At 37.0% G+C, this 19,283-nt stretch overlaps 1 protein-coding gene across 2 annotated transcripts in view; it reads right to left on the bottom strand.

The window, feature by feature from the left end:
* The window catches only part of LOC128257119 (CCN family member 2), a 59,263-nt gene extending 40,804 nt beyond the window's left edge, over positions 1-18,459 (bottom strand). For both annotated transcript variants that reach the window (XM_052987953.1, XM_052987954.1), the window contains exon 1: positions 18,012-18,459. The gene's annotated coding sequence lies outside the window, so the exon portion shown is untranslated. The remainder of the gene's footprint in view (positions 1-18,011) is intronic.
* Between the last annotated feature and the right edge of the window lie 824 nt (positions 18,460-19,283).

The raw sequence follows: 19,283 nt of genomic DNA, 5'->3' as shown, positions 1-19,283 counted from the left end.
GACCGACTTTCAGACTTTCAACGCTTGTAACGAATGTTGAACAGCAGAAAAAGTTGTTTTTCTAATTGCAGACATAGTCTTTGGGGAAAGGGAAAATATTCGTGGTTGGGCAGAGGGCTCATGCCAGGGGCAATAATTTGGAACAACTTTATCAGGTTATTTAATATTCATTTGTAGAAAATTTTGAGTTGCTCTTGTGCGAAGATACCAAAGAAATTAACACAGAAAACATGCCTCTTAAATAATCTTAAAAAAAGGCCTTAACAATTGGAATTGTGTGACTTCAAATGGCATTTCAGCTAATAGCCCAGATAAGCGGAGAAAACTTTTCTAAGCGAATAAACTTTTGGACAGATATAAGCCGGGAATCGCCATCTGATTTGAGAATAATTCAAAGTGAATTTTTTCTAGGAAGGCCCATTCAATTTCAGATTAACGGAATCAATTCAATAAGTTAATTGATTTGATTCTTTTTAATGAATGAATAAAAAGCCTTTAATGAAATTGCAAAATATGATAAGCATAGTCTTAATACTTATCTACCTTTTCTTAATTGTTAAGATAATTATTTAGTTATATATTTAAAATTAATAAAACCAAAACTTACTATATAAGTTGCATTCGATTTTCTTTAGGAACTTTATCAGTATGTCATAATTAATAAATATGTTGCTTGTGCTTTTTTTTTTTAAATTATTATTATCCAATCACTTATTTACGAAATGGACTTTAATATTTAAAAAATTAAAAATACATTAATGCTGGACTTAACACATTTTGTAAAGCCTAACCCCCCTCTTTGCCCCGAGGGCTCTGAGTTAGGCAAAATGATAAGAGCAACTTGTCTTGTTCTTAACCGCCCTACAAATCGCTCTCCAATTAAATCCTTTCTTGTTTTCTCCGCAATCTAACTTTGCATTTGAAACTTTTTATTCGCCCTGGAAGACAAACAAGCCACCCAGCGCGTGAAATCTCTTCTAGTCCTTGACTATGAACCTTTAATAAAAGTTCCAAGTCCAAGCCATTTATTGTGCTTACATTCATTTCGTTTTAAATCTGTGATAAAGTGGGGGTCGCTTTAAGCTTGGTTCCTCGTCCTTCGTCCTGAGTGCCATGCCCCTTCCATCCTGCGTAGCAAAAGTTTTCACCGTGTCGCGACAAACGCAATTCTTTACACGACGACGAGTTTTGTGCGCTTTTTGTTTCCTTTTCTCCCGCTTCGTTTTTAGGTTTTCCGTTCGCCTCCCTTTTGACTCGGATTTTTGCCGTGCTTCCCGCGCCTTTTCGTGCTTCCGGTTGTGTACGCGCTTTCTAGATTACTTTTATAAGTGAATTTGTTGCGGTTTTCCGCAAAATTTACAAGTACGTGAGAAAATTAGAGCTTAGCCTCTTGGAGCCTCAGCCGCTTGTTGCTCGCCACGTCCCTGCGCCCTTAGATTTCTGGCCTTATTATGTGCCCACTTGGGCAGCGCGTTGAAGAGGCTTTAATGCGCGTTGAAGAGGCTTTAATGCGCTTAAGATGTGCAACGCGGCGTATGCGTAATTTATGCACTAACATCGCTCATTCGCCGCGTTGCTGCAGGCTCCTAGTGAGCCACGCCGCCAAGCCAAATTAGCAAGTTCATTATTTGCTTAGCCATCGCCTTTTGCCAATTTAACGCCATTTCTAAATGCGACTAGCTTAAAAGGAAGTGGGAGGAGTGCTTTTCTCCTCTGACATCAAAATAAATTCGATGGCTGTAGCTCTCTGCCAAGCTGAAATAAAGTTTCATCTTGGGCCCGCGAATGAGCAAGACAAACTTTTCCCCAACCGCCCCCAAAGTGGGCGTGTCACCGCCCCCCAATCGTCTGTCTCGCTCTTTGTGCGCGGGTGTGCGGTTTTGTCTGTATTTGCAGAATTGTTAGTTTCACGCTTTGTTTGTTGAGATTAGCAGGCAGCACCCTCCCAGTTCCATCAACCTTCGCCCAGTGGCTCCTTCGAGCCAGCTCCCCAAATCCCCCTGCTGACAGCCCCCAACTGAGCTTCCGCAACGCACGAAATAAAATTGTGCAGCTTACTTTACTCTATTTGCGCCAACTTATGCCACGCCGCAGCGCTACACTTGTTTTATGGATGCCCTGCAATTAAGTCTGTGGGGGAGTCCCATAAGTTTGTCATTCAAGCACACAGAACCCTTATTGTGATTTATTCGCGACAATATAGTCTCCGGAATTTCTGATCTAATGCAACACACTTTTCTGGTAAAAATATTTAATTAACTATGTAACGAATTATTTAAAGCTAAAAAATCAATAAAACATGCCTTATTCTGTCTTTTTTTATATATAATATTTATTTTCTTATTTAACAAATTAAAACTCATTAAAAATTGCAAGTAAGATTATTGGAACGAAAAGTCATATTACCAACATACTTTTTAAATGATAAAAGGCATCTGTTAAAATTTAAATTCTTTTTACAAAAGTTAATGTTTAAATATCATTAGGTAAGTTATTATAAAGTTGATATATTTAGTTATTTTTAAGTGATATTTAAAGAAGTGTACTTTTAAATAAATTTTATTATTAAATACCATATTTCTTATCGTTATCTTTCTTGCCTTTTAGTTCACAATGCCGGGCTATTTAACTCATTATGCAACAAATATATACAAACAATTTCGTACTTCAATTAAACTTTCGATTAAGTTCAAATTAATGCCTAAGAGATTCAAAATGTTCTCCATAAATCAAGACGCAAATCACCTATATCCTGCCCACAACTATCGCCTATTTTTCTCCCAGGAGAGTGTATCCTTACTTCGTATAAATCAATTGCCACATACACATTTCAGTTGGTTTATTTGCTTCGTTTGTTTGTTGCCTTTTGGAAGAGCAAAGTTTGCACGTGAAAATTGCGTTCACATGTCTTCCGCAATTGTGTCTGTGTGCGAGTGTGTTTTTGCCGGATTGGTGGCGAAAAATTCGCTGGCGTGTGGAAAATTGATGCTGTTGCTGAAGTTTTTGGCTTTTTGAACTGACAGCTGCGATTTTTATGCGTCTCAGCCGCCGATGTGGGGCAGTTGGGGGGCTTGGAAACTAGCAAAAACCATTGTAAATGTGAATGGTGGGACGAGCCACTTTTGCCACCCAAACGCCCCATGTTATCCTCAATAAGCATAGTTATTCAGTTTTGGAATTGTGGCGTGTCTGATATTATTTTCGGTTTGCCACCTTGGCCTGAGCGATGCCTTTACATCCACCACTTCCACCTCCTGGCCCTTTATTTATGGAAGTACTTTGCCTGTTGGCTAACGAGAATTTATGGCTAATTGATGCTGTTATGCCTCTCTGCTGTTCCGGCCGAATTGGAAAGCAAATGATGGCCGAAGCAAATAAAGTTGGCCGGCCAATTAACTGCAATTCTGCGGTTCTGATAATGCACTAACATAAATTAAGCCCAGCAAATGCAGCAAAATATCTGCATTTTCATTGGCGAATGTGTGAATTTAATTAAGTTGAATTACAATTTACAATTCATAACTTACCAGCAACTGGCGCCACGTAGCAGCAACTAGGAAACAGCTGGCACCCAGCCGCTGGTCATGGTTAATTCACAGGATAAGCTTTCCCCTTCCACCATCCCGTTTACTGGTTATACTCATACACCGGAAAATAATTTATAGTTTATATAAGGTCCTCTCTATTACAGTCTTTGTTTAATTAAATATATATGTTTGTCAAAGAAATCAGCCCTTTAATTTTTAGAAACATGGTTTATGAAAGAAATCCATAAGACAGTTTCAAAAAGTAAATCAACGACACATTAAATTTATAACATTTATTTTTTATTTTAACTTAACATAATTTAATCATAATCTGGTTTCATTAATTCCCCTAGACTTAAAGTTTTTAAATAGTTTCATGGGCTATTAAAAGTATAACAAAAACACGTTAAGTGATGAAAAATTGAGTGAAGATATGGTGTGCTGGCTTTAGGGGATTGCATATATTTTGAAAACAAACTATTCCAGTTTTCCTCCGTGTATCGATTTCCATTTCAGTTGAATGAGCCCAGCAATGAGGCAATGTTCTCACAGGACACGACTCGCACACACACACACACCAACCCCCAATCACACACTCTGGGACACGTGTGCTATGTAAATTACAAAAGTATAATGCAAGTGGTGCGAGGGGAGCGAGGGGAGCGAGGGGAGTAAGGGGAGCGGAAAGCTAAAAGGGGGGGGGGGAGCAGTCCCTCCTCACTTAATTAGCCAGCGGGCCCATTTATTATTCACTGGCAATGCCTGACTGCCGACCTGGCCTGCCTGCCTGCTCCAGCCTAATGAATCACAGTTTTTGTAGTGGAAATTTTAATTTTTCATTAGCATGCAAAGCAACAAAGCGACACGAAAATATATGACCTTGTGCGAGTAGTTTGTGTGAATGCCTTTGTTACCCCAACCCCAACACCAACACCAACACCAAAGCCAACCCAATCCCATACCATTTGGCCCACCTGCCCGGAACATTTGTCACAGGTGCCGAGGACCTGAGTGATGGAGCTCACAGCTCACAAGCGGACGAAAAGAGCAACAAGAAAGAAAAATGTGAAAAGCATGTTGAAAGGATTAATGCACACATCATTTAACCAAAGGGAAGAGCCCGGCAAATAGGTGAAAGTCCTTGCCAGCCCCTTTCATCAACCCTTTATTTCCCTGCACGGCCCATTGAGAACTCGAGTCCCGAAATGACAGTTTTCCCATCCGCTAGACACATTCCATCTCTGGCCTCTGGTCAAGGTTATGAAGTTGAGGGGTCCGTTATGGGGATTTGCGGCTAACCAGAACATGTTTTTTGCGGTTTTCTCCGAGTGTTAACGGTTCGAGTTGGTTGCGTCTAGTTATTTTTATGCACGATTTAATTTTTGTTCAGTTATTTACATTTCGGTTAAGGTATTAGTGGTCGACTTAAAAGGGTCGCCAAGCTCTTTAATATTTATGCCAACGAGATGAATTGTAAAAGGGCTAACACACTAGGGAATGGGGGAAAATGTTTGAGATCAAGTTGAAATTTTATGCAAAATATTTAAAGATAGAAAAAGTTTTGTATGCGAACTAAGTATTGGAATGGCCTTAATATTTCCTTAAATATATAAAGTTTAATAATAATCTGCATGCTTTGACACCTTATTTATCCATTTAATTACATCTTCTTAGGAAAAATATTTTTTTTTTAAATCGTTTTAAAAGATTATTTGATTAATAACTAAAATGTATTTAATATTTTTTATTTGTGAGGCATTTGACATGTAAGCCCCACGTAACTGATTGCAACTTAAACATCTCTTTTCCGCCACCCACCTCTCAATTTGATTAATACGATTGCTGTCAAAGCTGTAACCAAAAGCAAACCAAAACGAAACCAAATCCCATCCAAAAACCGCAGAAATTTCATTGAGTGACCAAATAACCGCCCGTCGGATCACGTTTGCTTTTTCGAGCTCAGCGTTTCAGGACTCGCGGTCTGGACGGCATTTGCGGCTCATAATTCAGTGCCTGGTTGGTTCGGTAAATTGCATTACCAAAATAATAAATCAATAACCATTTGATGCAGCTAAATGGGATTATTGGCAGTCGGCGAGGCCCCTGAACGCGTCTTCCTGTCTGCGCGGATTTATGCCATGATTCAATTCATTTCTTTAAATTCATTTTCAACGAAACTCAGAAAATAAGCAGATAAATACATAAATAAAGTTTTACTCTGTCCAAAATTGATTTTTATGGCACACAGCCTGCATAAAAAATTCAACTGATTTTTATCTTGAATGCTAACAATGAAAATACGAGAATATTCGTGCCAGCGGAAGAAGGTGCCAAAGGAAAATTAAAAGGAAAAGTGGTTGGGGTGGAAAAGTGCCGGCAGTAACGGAAAATATTTCAGCATTTGCCACATCAAGGCAGCCACATATTGGAGCAATCGTACACACATGTCGCAATCCACTCCCAACCCCGATTTCACTTAAATTCAAACAAATTTTCACGAAGAATAAGTTTAAATGAAACTTGATCCTTAAGAAAAATAAAACCCATTGTTCACAATAGAGATTTGATTTCAATGATTTTCAATTGACTTCCTCTTTATCATATTTAAAAAAAATATCTCCGTCTAAAGGTTTTCCCCACGTTTCTAAAAACTTTTGTTCACTTCACTCTAAGTGCGAAAACAATACGAACAACTTGAATTTTCGATATATTTCGTTAACTTTTGCTCAAAGAGATTTCCAGAACACCTTTCCAAAAGTTTGTACAACTTGTCGAAGGCAAAAACGAATAAAATGAAATGAACGAAGGGAAAAGATTGGCGGCTGCAGGAATTGCTGCTCGTATTTCGTTTTTGTTAATTTTATTTGCATGCTTTTATGCCTTATTTTTATTCATTTCTTTAGATGTTCAAGTGCCCTTTATGTCTCTCGATCTGGTTTTCCCTCATCGTATTTTCTTTTTTTTATTTCGTCCGCAGCTTGGCATAAATTTTTGACAACATTGAATGACGGTGTAGCATGCAGCACGTGATAGAATAGTACACTTAAAAAAAATTAAGTACATAAGCCTAGCTTAATTTGATTTTGAAATTATAAATCCAATTTGAAAAATATTATAGCTGCATTTAAAATTATAGAAAATTACATTTCAATGTATGTACATTTTTTAAATTATTTTTGAAAACTATGTTTGGCTGTCAAATATAAAAAAAACGACCAACGACCAACCAAAAATGTTGGCTTGAGAACAAAAAATGTTAGTGACATTGAAAAGCACATACAATTTATTGTGAAAGAAGGCAAACATAAATTGTTTATTAAAATTGGAAACTTAAGTTGTGTACAAACAATATTTTTTCGTTTACAATAAACAATATTCATGTTAAAACATTTTAGCTACTAAATAAAATTAAATTTCACATAATTTTATTTTTTTCTCTGTGTAATATCAACACACAAGCTGATACAAATATTTAAACGTATATGTGATATTTGCAGGTTATCAGTCGACCAAAGGAGAAACGATTCAGACACAGACATCCAGGACCCACACGTGTGCGAAACTCTAAATAAATTTGCCACCATACTCGTACCGTCTGAGTGTTGCTTTGAAAAATAGGCAATGTGCGGAAATTTTGATTTTTCGCCCGAGTTGGCAAAGGCGTCGAGGGTCCCAGCGAATTTAGTTTTGTCTGTCTGACTTACAGCGAAATCAAATTAACTTGTGCACACTTTTAGGCGCGCAAAGGGAAAGCAAAGAAAAAGACCGAGCCAAAATGGTGCGACGTGACTTTCCATCCGCCCAATGCAAATGGCAACCGGAAGTCCTGTGTCGCTGGTATGTATGTGTGTGTGTGGCTGTGCATGTGTAAATTTATTCACTGATGACTTTTATAAGGGGCAATTTCAAACATTTTGTCATTAAGTCGACAAATTTTTAGAACGTTGCCGCATTTCGAGCCAAGGTAATTACAAAATGAAGTGCACGTGAGACTCGGAAAGAAAGCCAAATAAAAGAGAGTCGTAAAAATGGAATGGAAGGCATTAGAAGGCGGTATGGGGCGTGGCAGATGGAAACAGACGTCAAATGAATTTGTCTTTTACCGTTGTCGCATTTACCCGCCAAAAGCGGTACTCAAATATGGTTTAAATTGCTTGATATCTTTTAATGACCTGCAATGGTACATAACCTGCTTGATGAGCTGTTGGCTTTATAATTAAGTTGGTACAAAAAATATATATACATAACAACTGAAACAAGTAACAAAGCAATAACTAATTCCCTTTTTTAAGGGGATATTATTTACATTCTCCTAAAAAGTTAAATTAGTTTTATAAATAATTTTAGAATGGAAAGGTATATATGTGTGTTTAAAAAGCATTCTAATAGAATTTACAATTATTTGTTTTAAAGGCACGCAATTAAAAAGCTGTTAGCGCTGGTTTTCCTTAACTTTTTTGTTTATTTATTTTTAATTACAGACCACAGCCAGAAAAGTTATTTACATTGAAAATGAGCGGGTGTAGCTGAAACATTACCCAAATAACACACAACTATTAGCACCTTAACGCCCGCCACATGAAAGCATAAATCAAAACTGGCTTCATAAAATATTTCTGCCCGCACTCACACCCAACGAATGCCACAACAACAACATTTAACCAACAATCCAACAATGCGAAATAAAAATGAGCCCCCATTTGTGGGAAACGGAAAGCGGAAATGTTTAGCAATTGAGATACGAAGGCAGGGGTGAAAAACTAGGCAACTGGTTGTCAATTTTACAAAAAAAAAAAATTGAAAAAGGTTTAACAAATGCGAGCATTGACAAGCTGCGATAAAAGAAAGCGGTTATGCCTCCCCCAAAACGTGTGTAAACAAATTAAAAATTAGCTATAAAAAAATAATCATATTACGGCCTGAGCCAACACAAACAAGCGACATTAAATTGATAAAAGTCAGTGCCAAAAGGGGCAAGGTCGCCAATAAAGAACGCAGCATGTGAGGCCCGGATCGGCTATAAAGACGCTTTCAGTGGCTCAAGATCCAAAAAGAACACTTGAGTGGCTGGAATGACAATGGTGAACATTTTTTGTTCGTATTAAAAGCAACTTCCAAGTCATTAACCCGTTTATGACGCTTAACTTGGCCGAAACGCCCGCCACTGGCCCACAATAAAGCGGCAATAAAATGGCTAGCACATACCATACACACTCATGTGTGTTTTTGTTTGTGGGCCGGGCCAACTTAAAGCGTTTAACGGCTCATTTATTGCAGGACATAGCCCCAATTGGAGCTTCAGCCTGGCATAAAATGTTATTAAAAACGCGGCCATAGAATCGCCGGAGCACGCGCCCATTATGTGTTTAATCTTTGACCGACCAGGCCTGAATGGTATATGGTGTATCCTTCGTATCCTTCACAACAACACCAAAATTGGCAATAACATGGACCTAGAAAGGACGATATGGTGGGCAGCGGTATGGAACAAATGGTGAGCGGAAACGGATGCAGCAAACTCGTTTCGCAATTTGACGCCAGATCGGTGGGCATAAAAAAAGGACTCAAAGTGCATATGTGTCTACATGGGAAATGGCAAAAAGCAAGATGTCCCAGAGTTTACGCACTAATGAGACAAAAAATGTCATAGAGAGAGTTTCATTCAGCATAATGGGCAGAATATGGCGAACGCGTGGTGGCGAATTCATCATCAGGAAGCTAAATAGCAAACAGAATACAAAGACTTTGCTAGAACCCTTAAAAGAAATAAATAAAAGTTTTCAAAAAAATATATTCAATAAATAACATAATGTAGGTATATAATAAATGATGTTTTTTTTTTTTAATTTTCAAAATAATAACTGGGATTGAAATCTTCTAAGCGTCTTAAAAATAACTTTCAATTTAATATACTATTTCTTTTACCCCCGAAAGTATTTTAACCCCTCAACCTTTTTCCCCAATTAGTCATCTAGGCTCGAAGGCAAAGAGTATACAAAGGAATTTACGGTTGATGTGGCTTGTCTGTTTATGGCAACAGCGGCGATGTTTTTGGCAACTGTGGGACCAAAGAGGTTTTGGGTTTGTTATCCGCCGCAGACACACACACACATACCCACACACACACAAATCCAGTCAAAGAGGATCACGCACATTATGCTAATTCAGCCCCCACTAGTACTAGTGGGTTAAGGACATTTTTTTGTGTGTATGCCCACGCACATCGACCATCGCCACTCGTCTGCACACACATGTGATGTGTGTGTTGGCCATCTGCGTTTGGCTGTGTTCGTGCATGTTAAATGAGCGTAATGCCACTATTATTGGACACATTACAAACAAAATGAAAGTGGTACCGCACGAACAGAGAGCGTTGTTTGGCCTTATAGTTCTTGGCCAAAGAGATTACGGAATATTGCAGATGTCACATTAAACTTGCATCAGCGTTCAGTTCCCCAGTTCGGCAAAAATTGAGCAACTCGATTAAGTTGCTCACCACCCACAGGAAAAACAGGTGTCCTCGAGCTGACGGAATCGATGGCAAATATCCAATTCCATTATCCCAGCTTGGCTTTTCAATAATGCAGCCTGGCATTCTCTACTGGACATAGCTTGCTTGAAAGTACACTACCCGATTGACCCATTTCATTTTCTTAACTACAGACGAGCAAATTATTGATTTATTTTTTTAAAGCTATTCAATAATTACAGATATTAAACAAACTAAAAAAAAATATTTGAGGTTCGTTTTTTTCATTTTATTTGTAATGCTTAACTTAATTATGGGTTATAAATTTACATTTTCAAGCTGAATAACCACAAAAAGTCCCAAACTCAAAGAACCGCAGAAAATAAATGAATTAATAACCAGTTAACTATATTTCCTGGTTATTTCTTACTGTGTAGCCATCGTTACCTGTTCGCTACCATCATAGTTATCGAAAGTTGGTTTTTATGCCACAAATTCTTGGGAAATACACTCAGCAAGGCCAAATCCATTGACAACCTCTTAACATCATCGCAATAGCCATCATCATCAAATAAAAATTTGGCTGTGACAAAAAGTTAAAACTTTCACGCAAGAAAAACCGATTTGAGTGCTGGAATAGTTAGCCGAAAAAATATGCAGTGTTTCGTTTTGCAATAAAAAAATTGATTACACATATTTTGCAGGCGTCCGCAATAAAGTTGGAGTTTGAGTATTATCGATTTGCAATGTTCGTGTATACGGATCGAACCTTTTTGCCTGACAGCCAAGGAGAATGGATGTGCTCCGTGGGACAGGAAACACCTCTGGTTCCACTTTGCGTCACATTATGGCGAAATCAAGCACACAAACGGGACTCGTATATAGAGAAATAGCAACGGCGATTAAACGGAAGAAATACTGCCTTGGGGGCCACGACAAAGCACGAAATTTCAACTTAAATCTGAAATTCAGTATCGGTAACTACAAGTAACAAGGAAGCGAAGAAAATAGAGGGGGGACGAGACAACGAAAGAGAAAGAAAATTATAATGTTGGTATAAATCATAATTTTAAGGCAGAAATCTCTAGAGATGAGCTTTCAGCGTCTACTTGACTGCGGGATGGGGATTCTGCCCCCCCCCAGTTTTCCGGCAGGTATAATCCCTCAAAGCAGAAACACAACTCAAGCATTTTGGACGCCTCTTTCAAACTTCGTTCGCCTATGTATATATATGTATGGCCGCTGGTGTATCTCTGTGTGTGTTGGCTCAATTTATGCGCTTCGTCGCTTTCCGTCTACTCCAAATGATTTGCCTTTGCCCAAGTCCCGACCCGAGTCCTTCCCATCCATCTACTTCGCCTCAAGTTCAATTTATTTTGCGCATAAAAAATATCTAAGCATTTTTGCCCGGCTGTCTTGATGCATATGTGTTGGTGCTTGACTGACGAGTATAAGTATGCTGTGTGTGTGTGTCTGCAAAAGTCTAGAAATTTGCCAATTCAACTAAACCCAACGCTAGAGATGAGCATGATTTGACAATTATATTTGTTATATATATTTTAATATTTGTCAAAATCTAATCAAAAAAAAAGGTTTAACAATTTTCACAACAATTAAAGTAAATTTTTATATTAAACAAATTAAGTAAATTATAAATACATTAATATCAATCACAAAAAAAACAGTTTGCTTAATTTTTTGTACTTATTCTTTATAAACTCTCTCTCTAAAAAAGCAAAAGCTTCAAAATATTTCTTGATTACATTTTTTTATTGACCAAACAAATGGTATTTCAGTCTCAGAAATATTTTCAGTCCGAATTTTTGTTGCGATCTATAAATTAAGCTACAAAATACTTTTTAATTAAGTTTGCTTTATTGAAAACTAACAATACAATTATCAGAAAAATAGGATTTAAACAATGAAATAGAATTCCATAAATTATGCACTAAAAAATCACGTCATTGTAGTCAAAATAAAATCCCATTTCCCTCCAGCTTAAGCCTCAGTCCATCACTGATTCTTCCCAAAACCAGCTTGCAGCACACACAATTTCATGCAACATGAGAAATTGCTTATAAATCATAAGAAACTCCGTCCTCCTTCTTTTGCCTCAACACTCATACGCAATGCATGTATTTTGATTTACCGCTTCGGTTTTTTGCACTCGAAGTCTACATATTATACACATATACACATGCTCAAATAAAAACATAAATATAACTATGTCCCCCCATACTTGCAGTTCGTAGAATGGTTTATTAAGTAAAATGCTACCTGCTGCGTTGGGGTAAAGAGGAAAGCAGCACGATAACTATTCGGTCATAGGAAATTTGTTAACGCGTCATCAACATCAATTGACATGCCAAGTAATTTGCTGCAAAGCAACACACCGAAATACAAAAGGCGAAAAACCTCAACGACCGCCAAACGCTAATCCACCCACTCACCCACTCATTGAGTCAGGATTTTCACAGAAATCGCATAGCGAAAAAGTGCTCTTGGCTGTTGTTTCACTTTTTTTTAACTCTTCAATGGGTGTGCCAATTCTAGTTTGAAGTACTGCACTTTTCTCTCTCAATAAATATATTTGAAACACGTATTGATCAATATCCAAATCAAACAGCAGAAATTGTTGTTATTGAAACCATTTGCTTAAAGAATATTAGTCTCTAAATAAAATCGCAATTTAACTATTACATGTATAAATATATATTTTATTTCTTCTAAAATTATGATAATAACGTTTAACAAAATCAAAACATATATCTGACCAAATTAATGTTTTGATTAAGATTAATATTTACTTAACTTGCTAAATTTGTCAACTAAAAACTGTTTAATTAGTTATTTAAGAAATAACTTAACTAATAGCTAAACGTTATTTGTTTGTTTATTAAGTTTTGATGTTTTAAATTAACATAAATGCAGGGCTTCTTTTTTCGAAAGCTGAATTTGCCAAACACATTGACAACATACTTATACAAACCACAAAACGAACATGTTAATACTATCTTTAAAATCAAACATTTGTTTTTGTTAAACTAAGCTGCCCTATAATCTGCAAGAGTATTTGAAGTTTTACTTTACCTTTGCTTCTTGATTTTTTTATAAGCTTTAGCTTTTTTCGGTGAACACATGTCAAGGCATTTAAGATTTATATTTTTTCTCGATTTTTTGCCGGACCTTGTCCGCAGGCGAAATTGTTGAGCTGCTCCTGCTCCACGCTGCCTGCTGTGCGCTGTTTTACATGCATATTTGATGGGGCAGTAGGTTTTTGGGGGCTACAAAACGTCCATGTGCATGCAATGCTTTTTTAACGCGCTTTCATGGTTAGCTGCATTCAAGTGGCGTTCTCGCTCTAACCACTCATATTGCCCCTTTTTCGGGGCGTTTTAATTGTCAGGCAGTTCTCGGGGATTCGCTGGCAATTGAAAAGGATTTGGACTTTGTCCAAAAAGAAGATTTAAGAACTTTCAGCCGGATTTGTTGGTCAAACCGCGGTGTGTCCTTAAATACAAGTACTTTATTGAAATATTTTCACAAAAAATATTTTTATTATTTTTAATTATAAGGTTCGACAATAAAATCAAAAACTTTGTGCGAAAAATTTCTATAATTTCTGACTCGGCTTAGAAAACCTACAAAAAAAAAGAGTTTTAGCCAAACAATGACTTTCTAAAAGTGGAAAACCAAAAGCTAACAAAGAGGCAGGCAAACTCCGACTACGGCAAAAATGCGACCTTTTCATTGTTACCTTGGCCGCCTGGCACGGTATATCCCGGCCACAAGGAGTGTGCAACGCTGCGTATGAGTGATGCGGGCACTTTTAAATTATGCACGAGCTTTTTTTTCCTGCCCACCCACCGCGTCTCATGTAAGCAAGCAAATTTTCCACACAATAAAATTGTTCACACTTTTTATTCACAAAGAGGCGACAGGTGAAAAGCCGAAGGGAATGACATATTAAATATATTAGAATGTCAGAAAATGGAAAATTCAAGCCTTTAATTAAGGCTGGGCTAGGCTACAGGCCAATTGCCCTAATAAATAATGAAAATGCAGCTAACGAAGCATGTGGAACCTTGACATTTTGCGGAGACCGAAACCAACATTCTGTTCGGTCTCCTGTCTGTCAGTGACACTTTGATAAGCAAAATATGCCAGCACACATCATCAACAGCAACGACACAAAGGAACGCCCTCGAATGCATATTGAAAATATATGCAAACGTGTTATATTATGAACAGAGGCGTATCGGTAGACAAAATCTTGTAGAAAATAAATTAATGAAGAAGTTTTCGTTAAAACTATAGGAAGTTGTAGTAATGTTAGGCTCCTCATCTAACTAATATACATTTATTTTCATATTAATAAATATATTTCGATGCACAAAATATGAAAACTTTAAAAATATTACAACAAAAACTCAGTAAGCCCATTGATAAAATATTAAAATTAATTATTATTATAAATAGAGAAAGTGTCTAAGAATTTGTAAGCTAAACGATAGAATAACTAATAACTCTTATATACCCTTTTTAAAATTCCGAATATAAAACAAGTTGTTCTATTTCCCTTTGTAGTAAGAATATAAAAATTAAGGAAATATTTATTAGCACACTAAATAAGATTTTGTTTCGAAATTAGCGTACGAAGTCAATTAATTCTTAAATCCCTTTTATATTTAATTTAGCACACACCACTGTAATTATTAATCTGTTTGAGGGTAAAATGCCACCAAGACAAAAGACTTTTGGAAAATCAAGTCAAGCCAAAGTTAGCTTTAAGTTAAAACTTCTAGACTTTGAAATCTGACTGTGTGCGCTTTAAACTTTCGTTGTTCTCTGTCCTTTGAAAATTGGCAACAAAGATGTCGGATAGTAATGCAACGATAAATGACAAAGCTAATGCGCTTTCAACGCCCTTGCAAACGCGCCACGGAAATGCTATGGAAATGCCATCGCAATGCCACTCAGGAATGGCAAGGCATTTGCCTGCTGCCGGCGGCATCTGGTGCCATAAATGTCTGCACGATGTTGCAGGTGCAGGTGAAAGCACCTGGTGCCTGGTGCCTGGGAAAATCTGCGGAAAATGCGGGAAAGGGGCCGAAATGAGACGTGAGACAAGCTAAATGTCGCCTGCAGCTTGAGCTTGACATTCGCCTGACAATCGGACGGGCGACACATTCAGCCACACCACCACCCCACTGCTTCGCGGATTTTTCCGCTGCTTTGATTTTGAATAGCTCACTTACTTAATAAATGCTCGAGCTACATTTTTTTTTTTTGTTTGTAATGCTGTACAAATTCAAGTTCGCGTTCTTGAGGATTCTGTTTTACGACTGTCGCTTAGATTTGATCATAATACATAGCTTGGCATAACTTACTGGTTAAAGTGGCTCATAAAAAATAAGTGAAAGGTCTGGAAATTAAATAAAAGCTTACTTTTGACAAGCGAAATAAAAATAGCCGTAAAAACGATTCTAAAACTATATTTATCGTTTTAATTAAATATTTAATTGGTTAGAAACCAAACATTGTAGTGAGGAAAATCATATTTGAATACTTAAGTCTGCTTTTAACATTAAAGTGTACAATTATTTATCTTCATTCAAACCTGAACTTCATTAAGAGCTTTTAAAGCTATTTTTTTGTTATTTAAAGTTTTTAAAACATAAAGGCTTTCAGAAAAATGTTAAGTATTCTACTCTCTAAGTGATTACTTAAGCTGATGTAGTCTATATATTTCGGAAAAAAAAGGATTACACATTTTCTGTTATATAAAAGACTAAGACGGCTAAAAAAATGTTTTAGCTTACTCTCATTTATATAGTTAAATTCTTGAAATTTATTCCACTTGCCCCAGTAAAGCACACTTAACTTTATGCCCCTGCCCTCGATCAAGTGTTGTTTATTACGGCCAAAGTATTTCTCAGATCTTTCGACGCAGAGAGCTTGCCAAAAGAAATCTACCTTGAGAAGGCAACAATCAGTCCCCCAAGGCCACAACAACAAGGCAAAAAGTTGGCAAGTAAATTTATTTATTGAGTCACTTACTTGGCAAGGAATCTCTCTCGCCTTCCCACCAGCGAACGTGTGTATGGCTTGAATTTATGTGTGTTTTGGCTGCCGACTTTTACTTGGCTTTCCACACATTCGCCTGGTAATTGTATTAAATTTCAATTAACGATATATGTGGCTTATAAGTGGGGGGAAATTTAAAAAGAACGTGGTTTATGGTTTCCATTTCTTACTTTGGAGTTGAATTAGATGGTGAAATGATATGATATATCGCTTTGATATACAACGCGACATAAAATTTTTACAAAGTTAGAATAATAGAGTTTGTTAACCAGCAACTTTTTATCAATCCCTCTTTATAATCTATGCACATCCTCAATATTATAGAAGAATAAATTATTGTATTTTCTCAGGTATTAAGCTTGATAAAAAATCTTTAAAATATCACTGATGTTTAAGGAAAGTATAGTGGTAGTACATTATAAAACATTTTTACTTAGTTAAATTTATAAATTCACTGATGTCGGATAACAAGATTTCACCGAAAGCGTTGGTAGTAAAAGACGCAAAGAATTTTTTTTATGGCAATCGAATTGAACTTTTGGCTTTATTGTTGCTGCTGTTGTCTTGGGGCATATTCCAATTTTGTTGGTCATAAATTTTAGCGAGACGGACAAATGAGAAGCACAGCGTAAAAGAAAATATTTAAATTTCCTCGGTCTCCCATTTTGTATTTTTTTTTTTTTTGGCAGCCCTTTTTTCCAGTTGGGTTGAAGGGAGCGGGAGTCCTGTGAAAAAAATCTGCTTAAATGTACTTCCGTCATAAAATAACGGTAATGCAGAGCAATGTGCGTCCTTTGTGTATGTGTGTGTGTGGCTCACGTAGAAGGACGAGCAAGGAAAACCTTTTTATAAATGTTGGTTCGCAGCTTCCGCAAAATAATAAAACAAAGAGGCAGCTGCCAGGACATCGCCAGTCCAAAAGGCAACTGGCAAGAACGCTTTTAAATTTGACACACAGCGCACACACACATTTGGTTGAAAAAAATTAATATATTTGTGCAACAAAGTTGCCTTAAAGGCACAGAAACGCAAGCGACCCATGAAGCACCGCCCCACGTTCTTCACTTTGTTTATTTTAATTTTTTTTACTGGTTTTAGCCTTTTTTGTGCTTGTTTTGATGGCCAAAACTCTAAGCGTCAACATTTGTTTGAAGTTTATTTTGCATATGTTTTATTTCTGGTTATGCAATGGGATTCCCCTTTGTATTATGTTGTTCATTTTTATTTGGTGTTTGCTGCAGAGACTATGCGACAATATATACAAACATTTTATTTGGTTTGAAAGGAAATTTATACTGTTCTTTAATTAACTTTGAAATTGGAATAAAAGCATTGTACCATTTTTATTTTATTTGGCTTATAGTGGAGTTTATGAAAGATTTGTCATGAACTCATATAAGTAATTAGAATAACTGGAATTTAATTAAATAGCCAATCAAAATTATAAATTATAAATAAATAGAAAACAGTGAAAAATGTAATGGTGTACTACAAATCATATTAAATTATAATGACAAATTTATGGTTTTTTTAAGTAGTTTTCTAAAGAGATATTAATTTACTTTTAATATAATTTCCACAGTCACTTTTCATGCCGATTTTAAAACCATACATCCTGTTAATCGTTTGAACTATCTGACAGTTCATTGACTCAAATGTAGCATTTTGCTCGCCTATATCAGAAACTAATTAAAATTAGCCAACAGAAAACAAATTATCAGCACACAAATTCGTTCAACTAAAAACAATAGATATTTGCAAATGCATTGAAACCTATTTTATTGGCATATTATGGAAATTTATTTCAAGCCTATGCAAAAAGCATTAAATTGAGTTGCTTAAAAGGCCATTATCATGTTTATTTGGCTAACATTTTTTGGATTCATTTAAAATAAAATATTCAATACAAAGAATTAAATTTCACATACCTTAAATTATCTCACACTTTTATTTTATCGAGAGTTCAGAGGCCCCTGGCTGTAACAATTGACCACTTACTTGCTGCTCTTGTATTTGTTTCTTGTACTTGTGTATTTTTATTATTTTCCCTGTAGATATACGCCCACAACACACGTCAATTAACCTACTTTCGCTGCTGGCAGGGGGGCTGGACAAAAACCAAACATATTAACCACTAGAACAATACTCGCAATATAACGAATGGGCCAAGTTAATTTGCCTAGGCTTTTGTTTCAGTTTCCTTCTTTTTTTTTGCCTTTCGATTGCTCAAAGTATTTCCGGTAACGCACGTACACACACCCACGAGGGACACTTTAGCCGGCTTTTTTGCCTTCTTGCGCCAAAATCCAATAAAACAGTCTTGGGACACCAAGTGATAGTAATCATACGCCGCGTGTGCCCATCTAGCACGCACGAGTGACAAAAACGAACTGAAACTGAGGACAGAGGACTGAAATTATATCGGAGTCTAAGTTGGTTTAACCCATGCGTGCGCATGCGTCGCTTTTAGTCAATGAAAAGCTTCGTGCCACAAAACATTTGCCGCCATCTGAAGTCCGAAAATGACTTCGTTTTCGGAGAAGTCTGTTGCTGTTGCTGATGTTGCTGGTGTTGCTGTTGCTCGCGTCACTGTTGCTGCTGTTGCTTTTGCTGTTCCTGTGGTTGTTGTCGTTTTCAGCGGCAACATAATCATCGGCGCGTGTTGCTCACTTTGTAGGCAGACGACTGGCAAAACCAAAAACACAGCATACTGAAGGCACAACAATCCTGGCGCACAATTCGCGCAACGTCATGTCAACAAGACAGTCGAGACAAATGCCGCAGATCCCCAGCCAAGGGACCGCCCCCTCCTTTTTAACCATTTCCAGCCCCAAAAAAGCCCAGCCATTGTCAATTGTCTTGCAGGCTTAACTTTCCTTTATTTCTGCCTCTCCTCTTTATTTTACGCTGTGTGTTTAATTTCTTTTATCAACAAGCTGAGGTCTGCAAGCCTCAGTCCTGCTTGTCCTTCTTGTCCTTCTTGTCCTTCTTGTTATCCTTTCAATTGTCATTTGCTTGTTGCGTCGCCTACACTCGATTGGTTATCTTATATCGGAGTATATGTGTCGCTTGTACACGCGTCGAAAGCCGTTTGTAATCGCCAGTTTAATGCATTGGTCTCGCTTCTGGATACCGAAATCTTGTTAAATTAATTGGGCTTTAAGGTCTTTACTTCACCAGAGAACATAAGTAGTTGATTA

Source organism: Drosophila gunungcola, assembly GCF_025200985.1.
Source record: "Drosophila gunungcola strain Sukarami chromosome 3L unlocalized genomic scaffold, Dgunungcola_SK_2 000002F, whole genome shotgun sequence".
NCBI lineage: Eukaryota > Metazoa > Arthropoda > Insecta > Diptera > Drosophilidae > Drosophila > Drosophila gunungcola.
Note: the sequence above shows the minus strand (reverse complement) of the source record. Positions and strands in the feature narration are given on the sequence as shown.